This window comes from Schistocerca nitens, chromosome 7, assembly GCF_023898315.1.
Source record: "Schistocerca nitens isolate TAMUIC-IGC-003100 chromosome 7, iqSchNite1.1, whole genome shotgun sequence".
NCBI classification, from domain to species: domain Eukaryota; kingdom Metazoa; phylum Arthropoda; class Insecta; order Orthoptera; family Acrididae; genus Schistocerca; species Schistocerca nitens.
Window position 1 is genome coordinate 523,810,429 of NC_064620.1, and position 13,379 is coordinate 523,823,807.

General features: G+C 40.6%; 1 protein-coding gene across 1 annotated transcript in view; it reads left to right on the forward strand.

The window, feature by feature from the left end:
• Nucleotides 1–13,379, forward strand: part of LOC126195733 (testis-specific serine/threonine-protein kinase 4-like) — a 229,786-nt gene that overhangs the window by 183,183 nt on the left and 33,224 nt on the right. The window lies entirely within an intron of this gene.

The window sequence follows — 13,379 nt, forward strand, 5'->3', positions numbered from 1 at the left end:
CTACCTCTAATAGTTTTCAGGTATTTACTAAAAAAAAGAGAAAAAAAGAGAAACGTCCCTATTCCTAATGCATTAAACATAATTTGCATTTGTACCAAGTTTCAAGACTTTAGTATAAATAACAGTCCATACAAGGACTCTTAAAGAGGTAGTTGAGAGGTCATGTTCTACTGTCGGTTCCGTTCTAGAAATTCTAGCGGGCAAAGTTTCAATGCAGTCGAGCTATAACTTTTTCAGTAACTAAAGCAAACTTAACTTTAATTATATACAAATTTTGAAGATTGTAAACTGTTACACAGCAGAGTTATTAATTAATACACCCGAGAAAGCGGCCATTTAGGTGCTGCTACCTGTGCGTACAGTAGTTGACAGCAAATGTGCCGTTCGGCGGCCCTCTACGCCCATATATAAATACGGCCAGAGAGGCAATAGGAGAGACACTTCGTCCAGAGACACTTCCGCGTCATTCAAACGCCGGCATGCAGTGTGTCTCGGATGGCGTCACAGCCAGGCGGCTATCAAAAGCGTTTTCGGTAAAAGTAGGAAGTGAACTCGCGAGGACTGTACACCGTCCTGGATCGCTTAGATTTCACGGAAGTAACTGTTTGCGTGGCGCCCGTAATGTTGAAAAAACCGCTCGGCAACTGGTGAGATTATTTTCCACTTTTGTGGGGAGCAATGAACTTTGAAGTTTAGAAGTCAGAGCGATAGACATTTTACTTGGAACTTACCGTAGAGGTCACCTCTGAACTAATAATAGTGCTGCCTACCATAGGGACATTATTATTATTATCAGGAATATTATTATTTTTATGCATGTGAACTTTTACGGAATATGTTAATCAGTTAGAACTCAAAACTTTCATTTATAGTCATATTATATGATGCCGCTGAGTATGTAGCAAGTAAGAACGTTTTCTTTCATTGAGCAAAAGAAGAATATCGACTTGCAGGCTAGAAATTACGGTCAGTACTTTCTCCAACGCTTTCTGGCTGACCCCAAAAATAGTTTTCAGGCTCTTGTAAGTACGGCGACGAATATTATAATTGAAACCAAACCGCCGCCCCCAGTCTCTTGTTAATGGTCATGATAGCACGTTACTGACCATCTAACTGACAGCATCCACAAGACCAATCTTGCATGTTTACTCCAAGCACGGTGTCATTCGTTGACTAAAGAACGTCCCGCCATAACATTAATCTTCAAAATGTGTCCTTTAAAAGACGGTCACTGTGGCGGAACCGTCTCTCGTAAAGCCGTCGGCACACGGACCGTGCATTCGAACGTTGAGCGTTGAGCGTGCTGAGTTTCTGACGTCATAGCGTGGAATAGCACGTTCGGGAGTCTTTCCGTACGTGCAGAGCAATATCGGGCATGTCAGATATTGTGAGCGTGCGTCTGAGCGTTGACGAATGAGATGGCACAACGTCATCTACGTCACACGCACGCCGTCTCCTTTCAGTACAGAGTTGCGAGGCGCCATATTGGCATTCATTTCAAGCCTATATGTATATACGCCGCTTCTGAACACCAGCAAATTGGGAATAACTGGAAAACCCGTTGTTAACTGTGTGATTCGTTCCAATAAAATAACAAGAAACATCATATTCGTGGCAAAAGAATTATTGTAACTTGCGTATTATGGGAGTAGGCTATTTGAAGGCAGCGACACGCTGAAGATCCACCCAAAACGCATAGTTGTTGGTACAATTTATTATACTTAAATTTCAATTAGTAACATATCTACGATCAAGGTTTTCAGCAAGGGTAACATAATATAGTTAGATACAAACGGCGTGTGGTTGGTTTAGCGTAGTGAGTAGCGTTATAGCCCTGTATTGGGCTGTTTGGTGGTGCGGTGGTTGACGTATTGACACTTCCGAATTTTTTTCCCCCTAGATTTGCGTTTTTATTAGGTTCTGATACTTTACTATTAGTTTAATATAAGTATATACTATAATATTTGATATTGCGTAATGTAAGTTCACCTTTTTTGAGGGGTGACTTTGTTCGATTGGCTTAATCTACAGGATAGCTTGCGCTACTTGTATAAACATATTTTGCTCCTTTTTCTTTTACGCTTCGTAATCCACATGTTGCAAAGATTCTGCTACTGAGTAGGAACAGTGACCAAGTAAGACTGACCTTGGGGTTTTACTAAAATGTGGGAATGATGAAATAATGTTTATCTTATGCGGAGAAGTATTGCAGATTCGTAGCGCACTCTTTGTAATGGAAGTTTTATAAGCCTGTGTCCTTATTGTTTGGACATGGTACTTTCCTTTTCGTGGACGATGCAGGAAAATGTGCGCTTTAACGGAGCTAACGTGGGAATTTTACGCGCGCCCTTTGAGTAAACAGTGTGATTTACGAACTAGAAACATTCCTCGACTGCCGATGGAGTGCGTTGCGATCCCGTATACCACGTTGGGGCCCACGTACCGTGTGCACAAGTCGCATCGTTCCTGAGCGTTCAGCAGCACGTTGAACTCGGCACGCTCAACGTTAACATTCGACAGCACGGTCCGTGTGCCGACGGCTTAACTGTACACCCGCACGCCTGAGTCACTTGTCAACTCAAAGACGATCCTTTGCTAGCCGACGCTGTCTGCTGGAGAGGTACACAGGAACGGGCAGGTATCTCTTAGGCAGATGCGAAAGTTTTGACTGCTACCTGTCAGTCAGAGCACTACGTATTATAAGCCTCGTGCAGTTAAAGCGCAATATACTCTCACCTCTGGCAGGAAATCGAGAAATGTCATTTAGACGCTTGCCTTGTGCATTAGAGACAGGGGCATTTGACCAGCAACTTCTGACATTGTGGTGAGACTACAACAAATGTCGAACACATTCACGTGACTGGAAAACACTCGTGCGTTAGGGCTCTATAAAACTGTGTTGTTTTAGCGTTGCATTTTGCATTCAAATGGTTCAAATGGCTCTAAGCACTATGTGACTTAACATCTGAGGTCATCAGTCCCCTAGACTTAGAACTACTTATACCGAACTAACCTAAGTACATCACACACATCCATGCGCGAGGCAGGATTCGAACCTGCGACCGTAGCAGCATCGCAGTTCCGAACTGAAGCGCCTAGAACCACCGGCCACAGCGGCCGGATTTTGCATTCAAACTTGCCGTGGAATACGTTACGGCGGTATTAGTGAACGAAAGAAATGAGATAGGGGCAGTCAGAGTGGCAGAGTGACAACCGAATGTGGCGAATGCAGCTAGTGTCCAGTGCAATACGCGTCCTCCACTTTTGCTCATTCCTTCCTTCCCCTGCGTTACCACAGATAACATGTATGTGTTTCGATTTGTACTGAAAGTACATGACGTGTGAGAGGACTATATGTACTCCGCTTCATCAAGGCAGAACACAGAGCTTTTGTAATGGCTCAACCATCTAACCTCTTCCAAAAATGGTATTGTTCTTCTGCAAACTCAGCACTCAGGTTGCGAGTCCGTTTTTCTTGTGATGAGGCTATAAGAAATTAGGGTGATAGCTAAGGCTCTCAGCGCTACGAAATAATCAAATTTCAGTCTGGGATTCCAGAGGTTTTTACAACGTTCGATCAAAAAATACAATGAATAATTTTATTAGAAACAAAGTAATAGTCTTACATGGAATTTGATTTACTCTCCTTCAAACTACTATCCTTGGCTAGCAATGCTCTTATATTAACGTTGAATCCATTACTTAAAGCATTTCTGGAAGACTTATTTTGGAAGGGCGATCAGCTGGTCTGTTGCGGCCCTCTCAGTGTCAGGAAAACGTTTTCTTTTAAGCCAGTTTGAATTTTTGAAAAGAGCCATAACTCGAATGGTGCCAAATCTGGTGAGTAAGGCGGATGAGGACAGACAGAAAGAATTTTTCCTACCAAAAACTCGTGAATCAAAAGCAGGATGTGGCATGGAGTGTTATTCTGATGAAGAAGGAACCAATTGGGTCATTTTTCTGGCCTCTTTCTGCTTGCATAGTTTCGCAAACGTTGCAGTAGGCCCTTGCAAAATTCAGCGTCTACATCTGCTCCCCTTGGAACGAACTCTGATTGCACTACGTCCTCAATATCGAAAAGAATAGTGCGCAGGACTGCGGTATTCGATTTTCACTGAAGTTCCTTTTTTTAGGGCGAGGAGTTTCACTGGTTTTCCATTGGAAACTCTGAATTTTCATCTTCATTGTCATCCCCATAGCCACAAGCTATCTCTCCAGTTACGATTGTGGACATGAAGTCACGATCTGAGTGAAGACGAAAAGTACCAGCTGACACACGATTTTCCTGCCCTTCATTACTTAAAAGCCTGGGAACAAATTTTGCACTCACTGGTATCGTTTGCAAATTATCGGTTAGAATACTTTGCATGGACCATTATGCGATTCTAAGGTCCTCGGTATGCTCTCGAATAGTTATTCGCCTGTTTGAATGCACAGTTTTTGCTACTTTTTGCGCGTTTCCTTCTGTTTTCAATGGTTAATGGAAGCCTGGAAAGTTGTTCGTCTTCTACCGACTCATTTCCGCTTTTAAATCGCTCATGTCACTTCTGAACAGTACTGAAATTACAACGTTATGATCGTACACCAGTTTCAACATTCTATGAGTTTCCTTGTCACTTTTCTGCAACTTGAAACAGAATTTAATGTTCATACTTTGTTCGAAATTTATGAAGCGCGACCTCAACCTCACTCCAGCGTCTCTGGACGCTGCCTGAAAAGTCAGAAAGTGTTCCATTTGAAGCTGCCTGTGTCAGCGGATCAGGCTATCGGATAAATTAAATCAAATGGTTGAAGCATCAGTAGTTGCTGCTAAAAAGATTCATTCACCATATTTTTTGATCACAACATGCAATCATGCAACTGACAAAACCTCAATCTGCTGATAATATTTTTACAAATATGCGCTCATAAAGTCACATGTTTCACAGTTAAAATTAATAGTAGCACTTGTAATCCTGATACGTACAGTACATTGGAGAAATTACATTTGCAAAGTAAGTTACACATTACCTACTCTGTTATTCTCTTCTTTGCACACATCTTCGCCGTGATTATTTAAGATGATGTTATACGGCGTGCAACTCAGATTTTAATCGTACGTTACATGAACTTTACCATACAACTTCTCGTACGCTACTGGTAGTCGGCATGAATCACTTCACACGGCGTGTACTTTTGGTGGGAGCCGAAGATGCGCAAAATACTTCTTCTGAATATCGTTGTTCTAATAAAGCTAATGGAAGTTTTATTAAATTGTCATCTGAACTGCTTGGATGATAGCTTACTATTGAGAGCTGGTATTTAGCACGATAGATCTGAATTATACTTTTAAAATATAAGTAAATGAAAATTAGAGATTTGGCACCTGGCTTCTGCAGTAATTGCCAACAAGTTCGTCGTCCTGCTAAACTGGTGCAATTTCTCATGGGACTGTTCTGCCCTCACTCCGTCTTCCATGTCGTTCATCAGCTACTGTGATCCCAGCCTCACTATGAAGTGACCTTTGGAGTTGGATTTTACGTCTTCTAAAGCCAGAAATGTCACAGTGTTAAGCCTTTGTTCTCGTTTTCGACCTCATGTGAACACGAAGTGAGCGGTATCTGTTTCTTAGTCAACCATCCATATATTCAAGTGACTCTGAAGCAATCTCTCTCTCTCTCACTCGTAAGATCATATTTCAGAATCGTGTAACTTTATTTCTGATTATATTTGTACGACGATGTTCGGATGGTCTGTTAGTTTAACCCAATATATAAGGAATAATTTTATGCATATTGCTTACTCAAACATTATAACCGTTATTCGCGAATTCCATCGTGTGTGCCGTGTCTCCACATGCGAATCATTAAGATTTACTTTATAAAAAAGTGTTTATATTTTCATCTGTAAGGAGATGTAAATGTGGGCGGTAGAGAAGGCGTCCTCGAGAACTATTGCTTCCACCAGACAATATCTCAGATTTTAAGTGGCCAAATGTGACAAACGTTTTTGTCTTGCACAAACTGGGCCTACGGGACACAACTAATTACACTTTGAGTCACTCTAATACGAGGGTTTTAGTCAATGTTTTAACGTAAATCTCGTCTATGTTTCTTTCAAGTAACCTTCCTCCTTTGCGTAAAGTTTACCATCTTGTAAACTTGACAATAGTAGTCATATTGTGCAGTTAATGGGTCATGTTCAGTGTCTTTTCCCTAGAAAAGAATTCCATAGCTAAGAATTAAGCATGCATATAATTACAATGTAACTAAAAGTAATTGGCTGATGCATGCTGATGTCAGGACGTTAAGGGCACAACTTGCTCACGACATTCTCTTTGCAAGTATCTCACATCACTTCAACTTAGAATCTCAGTGACTATAATATTGCTGTCGTCAGCAATCACAAATTTTTACCCGTGATTTAACACTAATGGAAAAATCATTGCTATATCTTGGAACAGTAGTGGGACCTAATATGCTACCCTGGGGAACTCATGTTTTAAGTATTTTGGTTCTGATAAGTGTTTTTGTGTAGGTTTAGACTTACTTGATGTAGATGCTATCTCTACCCTTTGTGATCTATGCATTAGGTTTGATAGGAACCAGTCACAATCCATGCATTTCATTCCTAATGCTTATAATGTATATAGTAGAATCTTATGGTCAATAGAAACAAAAGCCTTAGAAAGACCTAAAATATGCCTGTGACACAATTATCTCTGTCACAGCATCAAGTACAACTTTTTTTTTAATCCCACTACGGATCATTCTGTACTTCACCACTTCGGAAATAAAATTGCGATTCACATAAAATGTTGCGTTTATTCAAGTAATACAGTAATCTGTATTTCATATATGATTCTATTATGCTTGAAATTGCTGCAACTGAAATGGGCTGGTAGTTTTCAGAGTCTTCTGCATTAACGTTGTTTAGCAGAGGTACAACTCTTTTTTTTTGTCATCAGTCTTATCAGTCAGTTTGATGCAGCCCGCCATGAATTCCTCTCCTGTGCTAAACTCTTCATCTCAGAGTAGCACTTGCAACCTACGTCCTCAATTATTTGCTGGATGTATTCCAGTCTCTGTCTTCCTCTACAGTTTTTGCCCTCTACAGCTACCACTCGCACCATGGAAGTAATTCCCTCATGTCTTAACAGATGTCCTATCATCCTGTCCCTTCTCCTTGTCACTGTTTTCCATATATTCCTTTCCGATTCTGCGCAGAACCTCCTCATTCCTTACCTTATCAGTCCAATTACCTATTTAAAATACTTTAGAAATGTCCCTATGTGAATGATTCACTTATTATCTTTTCGATGGGCGGTTGTGTACTCTGTGTGTATTGCTTTCGCACAGAAATTGATAATTCATTTAAACCTACTGAGTTTAATTTTTTAGATTTTTTACAGTTTTGCTGATATCATGCTCTGTGGTCAGTAGTAACATCATTGTAATTATTGCATAAATATTTACGTATGATATTTTTGTTTCTGGGAATTTTTGTTGTAATTTCTCTGCTATACTTGAAAATACTCATTCATACAATTTGCAAGGTGCTGTGGATCATTTATTACACTCTCTCCCTTCCATTATGTTATTATGCCTTTTTTTATCTCTCCCTGTTTCCTTTTACTGAGTTCCCACACTGTTTTGCTTTTATTCCCTGCATCCTATAGTATTTTATCAGTAAGTGATTTTTCTTGGAGCGATCAGCAGCTTCCTATAAATATTTTCTACCTATGATGGAATGTAGTCAAATTAAATCGGGTGATGCTGAGGGGATTAGATTAGGAAATGAGACACTTAAAGTAGTAAAGGAGTTTTGCTATTTAGGGAGTAAAATAACTGATGATGGTCGAAGTAGAGAGGATATAAAATGTAGACTGGCAATGGCAAGGAAATCGTTTCTGAAGAAGAGAAATTTGTTAACATCGAGTATAGATTTAAGTGTCAGGAAGTCGTTTCTGAAAGTATTTGTATGGAGTGTAGCCATGTATGGAAGTGAAACATGGACGATAACCAGTTTGGACAAGAAGAGAATAGCTTTCGAAATGTGGTGCTACAGAAGAATGCTGAAGATAAGGTGGGTAGATCACGTAACTAATGAGGAGGTATTGAATAGGATTGGGGAGAAGAGAAGTTTGTGGCACAACTTGACTAGAAGAAGGGATCGGTTGGTAGGGCATGTTTTGAGGCATCAAGGGATCACCAATTTAGTACTGGAGGGCAGCGTGGAGGGTAAAAATCGTAGAGGGAGACCAAGAGATCAATACACTAAGCAGATTCAGAAGGATGTAGGTTGCAGTAGGTACTGGGAGATGAAGAAGCTTGCACAGGATAGAGTAGCATGGAGAGCTGCATCAAACCAGTCTCAGGACTGAAGACCACAACAACAACAACATGATAGAAATTTAAAAACTCTTGTTCTTTATGACCTTTTTTACATATAACTGAGGTACTTATGAGTTTAGAAGGACTTATTAACATCAGCTGTTATCCATTTGTTTTTTTGAGACCTTGATACTAATGTGGATACTTCTGGAAATAACTTTTCAAAGTTAATTTAAATAATGTTGAGAATTTAGAGAATTTCGCAAGTACATTGGTGTCTCTCTACATTTCATCCCAACTTTTGTTTGCTGATTCTCTTGAAAAATTTTATATTTTGATTTCTGATAAATATTTTTCTTAGGCCTTTTCCTCATACCTGTTTCTACTGTTATTTTTTGGAAGAAATGGCGTTGTAACCTGAGAGCTTTTACAGATACACCATAATTAACCCATGAAATGATAATTAAATCAAGACCCTAAACTGTCGACAGGCGTTGATAAACATCAACGGGGACAGTTGAAAATGTATGCCCCGACCGGGACTCGAACCCGGGATCTCCTGCTTACATGGCAGACCTCTATCCATCTGAGGCACCGAGGGCACAGAGGATAGTGCGACGGCAGGGATTTATCCCTTCACGCTCCCCGTGAGACCCACATTCCCAACTTAATGTCCACACATTTTATTCGTAGTGCCCCTGCCCATTACACTCATTACTCGCGGCAGACAATCTTACCGAGTCGTCCCTTAAGAGTTCGGGCAATGCATGTGCATCCAGCACAGAAGGTCAATGGCAGGTTAGTCTTAACTATATGAAGATCGTATCTGTTCTTTCGGAGATCTCCGAAAGAACACATACCATCTTCCTATAACTATACCAGACCATATTTGTAGCAACGAGATCGACTAATGATGCAGTGACTGTAATAACCCTTGTTGCACTAGTGACCAACAGGGACAGTCCAAAACTCTGAAGGCTCCTGTTAGTTTCATTTGTGATATTTCTGTTTATGTTCATGTCTCCACATGTAATTATGTTAACTTTTGTACTTGAGGCTTTATTTAGGACTTCTGTTAATTTGCGGAAAAAAGTGTCCACATTGTCACTGTGTGGTCGATGCATACACATTAGTTTCTTTGTGAGGTCAAGCCCCGTGAATTGAATAGCTGCTATTTCAAAAAAATTGGCTTCACTAAGGTCACTTCTTGACTTAAACTGCGTTCCTCTTCTGATATAAATGCATGATCCTCCAGTTTTGAAGTAGTCCTACAGTAAGAGTCGGTCTTATCGTACAACGATAACACTGTATGTTGGATTTCTGCGCCTCTACACCACGTGTTACTGACACAAATTACTGTGCAGTTCAGACGTTCGAACTCAACTTCAAACTACCGTTGTTTATTTTTTATTGATTGCATGTTTTGATGAAGAATTGTTAAGTCTGTGAAACGTCTCATGTTACTTTCTCGGATAGGTATTGTTCTATTTTCTATATGACATGTAGTATATGCATCATTTGGTGTGTTACATTCTATCTTGTGCGTGATTATTTCAGAATTTTTAGACTGCTTGCGATGCTCTTTTCGTAGTGGAAGCTTTTGTTCGGATTTTTGCGGCACAAACAGCTCTGTCCCTGTCAGGGAACAAGGTCTAGACAGAAGTTATTACGTTTGGCCAAAGAGAATTAACATAAAGTTAAAACAGCATTTTCTGCCAAGGAATGAAACTATATAATAATTTGCCCAAGGAGACTAAAGAGATTACGAAAAAGGAACTTACTTATAAAGGAAGTAAAATCTAATGGTTAGGCAACACATTCTGTACTGTGATGGATTACTTAAGTAAGACAATGTAAGAGTACAGTAAAAAATTTAACACAAATAAGAAATAATAATGATACTAAAACATATACCATTTCACAAACCACTTTCATCGTTGTCAGACTTTTTCTCCATTTTTCCTTTTCTCAAATTTATGCAATGCATGATACTAAGCTCGTGTAGTATTACATTATGAAACAAATGTGTATAGTGTGTGCAGTGGCTGGCAGTGAGACAGGAATGAACAGTGTACGCTAGTCTTTTACATATTAAATAAGGTATTTGTAAAACAGTATTGTACAGTAGGGATAAACCGAATGAGGAAGCACTGTTTTCAACAGACTGTCATTGCATTAGGAAGAGTGGGGATTCGAGCCTTCATACCATTATCCTGATTTAGGTTTTCGGTGATTTCCCTAAATTACTTCAGGCAAATACCGGGGTAGTTCCTACTGCAATGTGTGAGGCCTGTTCCATCGTTGTCAGACTTGTCAGACTACACTTGTGAGTATGTAAATGCCTGTATCCAGGGTGAATACGTGATTATGTTAAAAACTTGCAGGAGTGATGGAAAATAGGAAATGCATCAATTTGAGATAAGGGCCCTTGTGCAGAAATCACCGAGGCGAAAATTATAAGCGGAATTCGTTCTGGTGAACTCTGACAGTGGATAGGTGTACCGGTAATGTTGTTCCTATGGTTGAAGGTAAGCAGCTTTCAGAATTGGTACCATGGACCAAAACAAGGAAAAAGTCTACAGTTATCATGAGCTCTGAAATCTATACCTTAAAGGATATGAGCACTCGTCCAGTAGAAGAGTTGTGTTTCTCAGAAGCGAAGATAAACAAGAGCTCATAGCTCTTAAGGTATGGATTGTAGAGCCCATGTTCTTTACACATTTTTTCTTGTTTTGACCCATATTACCACCTTTAAAAGTAGCCTACCTTACAACCTCAGCAACAACAGTACCCGTACATGTGTTGGACTGTAAGAGGTTGTTGTTGTTGTAGTCTTTAGTTCAAAGACTGGCTTGATGCAGTTCTCCATGCTACTCTATCATGTACAAGCCTCCTCATGTCCAAATAACTACTGCGATCTACATACTTCTAAATCTGCTTACTGTATTTGTGTCTTGGTCTCCCTCTACGACGAATTTTACCCTCCCCCCCCCCCCCCCCCCACACACACACACACTTTCCTACAATACTAAATCGGTGTTTCCTTGCTGCCTCAGAATGTGTCCTATCAACCAATAACTTCTTTAGTCAAGTAGCATCACAAATTTCTTGTCTCCGCAGTTCCATTCAGTACTTCCTCATTAGTTACGTGATCTTTCCATCTAATCTTCAGCATTCTTCTGTAGCACCACTGAAGATGACTTCCTCCTGAGTAGTCCCCGCCCGGAGATCCAAATGGGGGAGTAGTTTACCTCCGGAATGTTTTACCCAAGAGGATGTCATCGTCATTTAACCATACAGTGGAGCTGCATTCACATGAAGTGCTGAGCGCTATTGACAAGGGATTTCAGATCGATTCCGTATTTCTGAATTTCCGGAAGGCTTTTGACACTGTACCTCACAAGTGGCACGTAGTGAAATTGCGTGCTTATGGAATATCGTCTCAGTTATGTGACTGTTCTGTGATTTCCTGTCACAGAGGTCAAAGTTAGTTGTAACTGACGAAAAGTCATCGAGTAAAACAGAAGAGATTTCTGGCGTTCCCCAAGGTATTGTTATAGGCCCTTTGCTGTTCCTTATCTATATAAACGATTTGGGAGAAAATCTGAACAGCCGTCTTCGGTTATTTGCAGCTCACGCTGTCGTTTATCGTCTAATAAAGTCATCAGAAGACCAAAACAAACTGCAAAACGATTTAGAAGAAATATCGGAATGGTGCGAAAAGTGGCAGTTGACCTTAAATAACGAAAAGTGTGAGGTCATCCACATGAGTGCTAAAAAGAACGCATTAAACTTCGGTTACACGATAAATGAGTCTAATCTAAAAGCCGTAAATTCAACTAAATACCTAGAATTACAATCACGAACGATTTAAATTGGAAGGAACATATAGAAAATGTTGCGGGGAAGGTTAACCAAAGACAGCATGCCTACACTACGCTTGTCCGTCCTCTTTTAGAATACTGTTGCGCGATGTGGGATCCTTACCAGATAGGACTGACTGAGTACATCGAAAAAGTTCAAAGAAAGGCAGCACGTTTTGTATTATCGCGAAATATGGAAGAGAGTGTCACAGAAATGATACAGGATTTGGGACGGACATCATCAAAAGAAAGGCGTTTTTATCGTTACGACGGAATTTTCTCACGAAATTCCAATCCTCCGAATACGAAAATATTTTATTGACACCGACTTACATAGAGAGGAACGATTACGAAGATAAAATAAGGGAAATCAAAGCTCGTACGGAAAGATATATGTGTTCATTTTTCCCGCGTGCTATACGAGATTGGAATAATAGAGAATTGTGAAGGTGGTTCGATGAACACTCTGCCAGGTACTTAAATGAGATTTTCAGAGTATCCATGTAGATGTAGATGTAGGTGCATGCCTTCGGGAAAAATTACGGATCTAGTTTCCCCTTGCTTTCAGCCGTTCGCAGTACCAGCACAGCAAGGCCATTTTGGTTGATGTTCCAAGGCCAGATCAGTCAACCATCCAGACTGTTACTACCGCAACTGCTGAACAGGTTGTTGCCCCTCTTCAGAAACCACACGTTTATCTGGCCTTTCAAAAGATATACTCCGTAGCGGTTGCATCTACGGTACGGCTGTCTGTATCACTGAGGCACGGAAACCACCAAGTCGGCGGAAAAGTCCTTGGTTCATGAGCTCAGACCGATTTTCGCTTATTACTTCCGATTCGGTTGTTTCCGGACCAGGACCCATAACCTGAAACTGATACATTTGCCCTCCTCCATCATCCATTTATTTATATAATCGTATGGCTAGGGCCCCCCGCCGGGCAGACCGTTCGCCGGGTGCCCGTCTTTCAATTTGACGCCACTTCGGCGACCTGCAGTCGATGAGTGTGATAGGATGTGATGAGGACAGCACAACACCCAGTCCCTGTGCGGAGAAAATTCCCCGACCCAGCCGGGAATCGAACGCGGGACCAGAGGATTGACAATCCGTCACACTGACCATTCAGCTACCGGGGGTTGACTCCATCATCCATGAAAGTTTGTGATATCATCACGGAATCACCTTGAATGTGAATTACGTTATT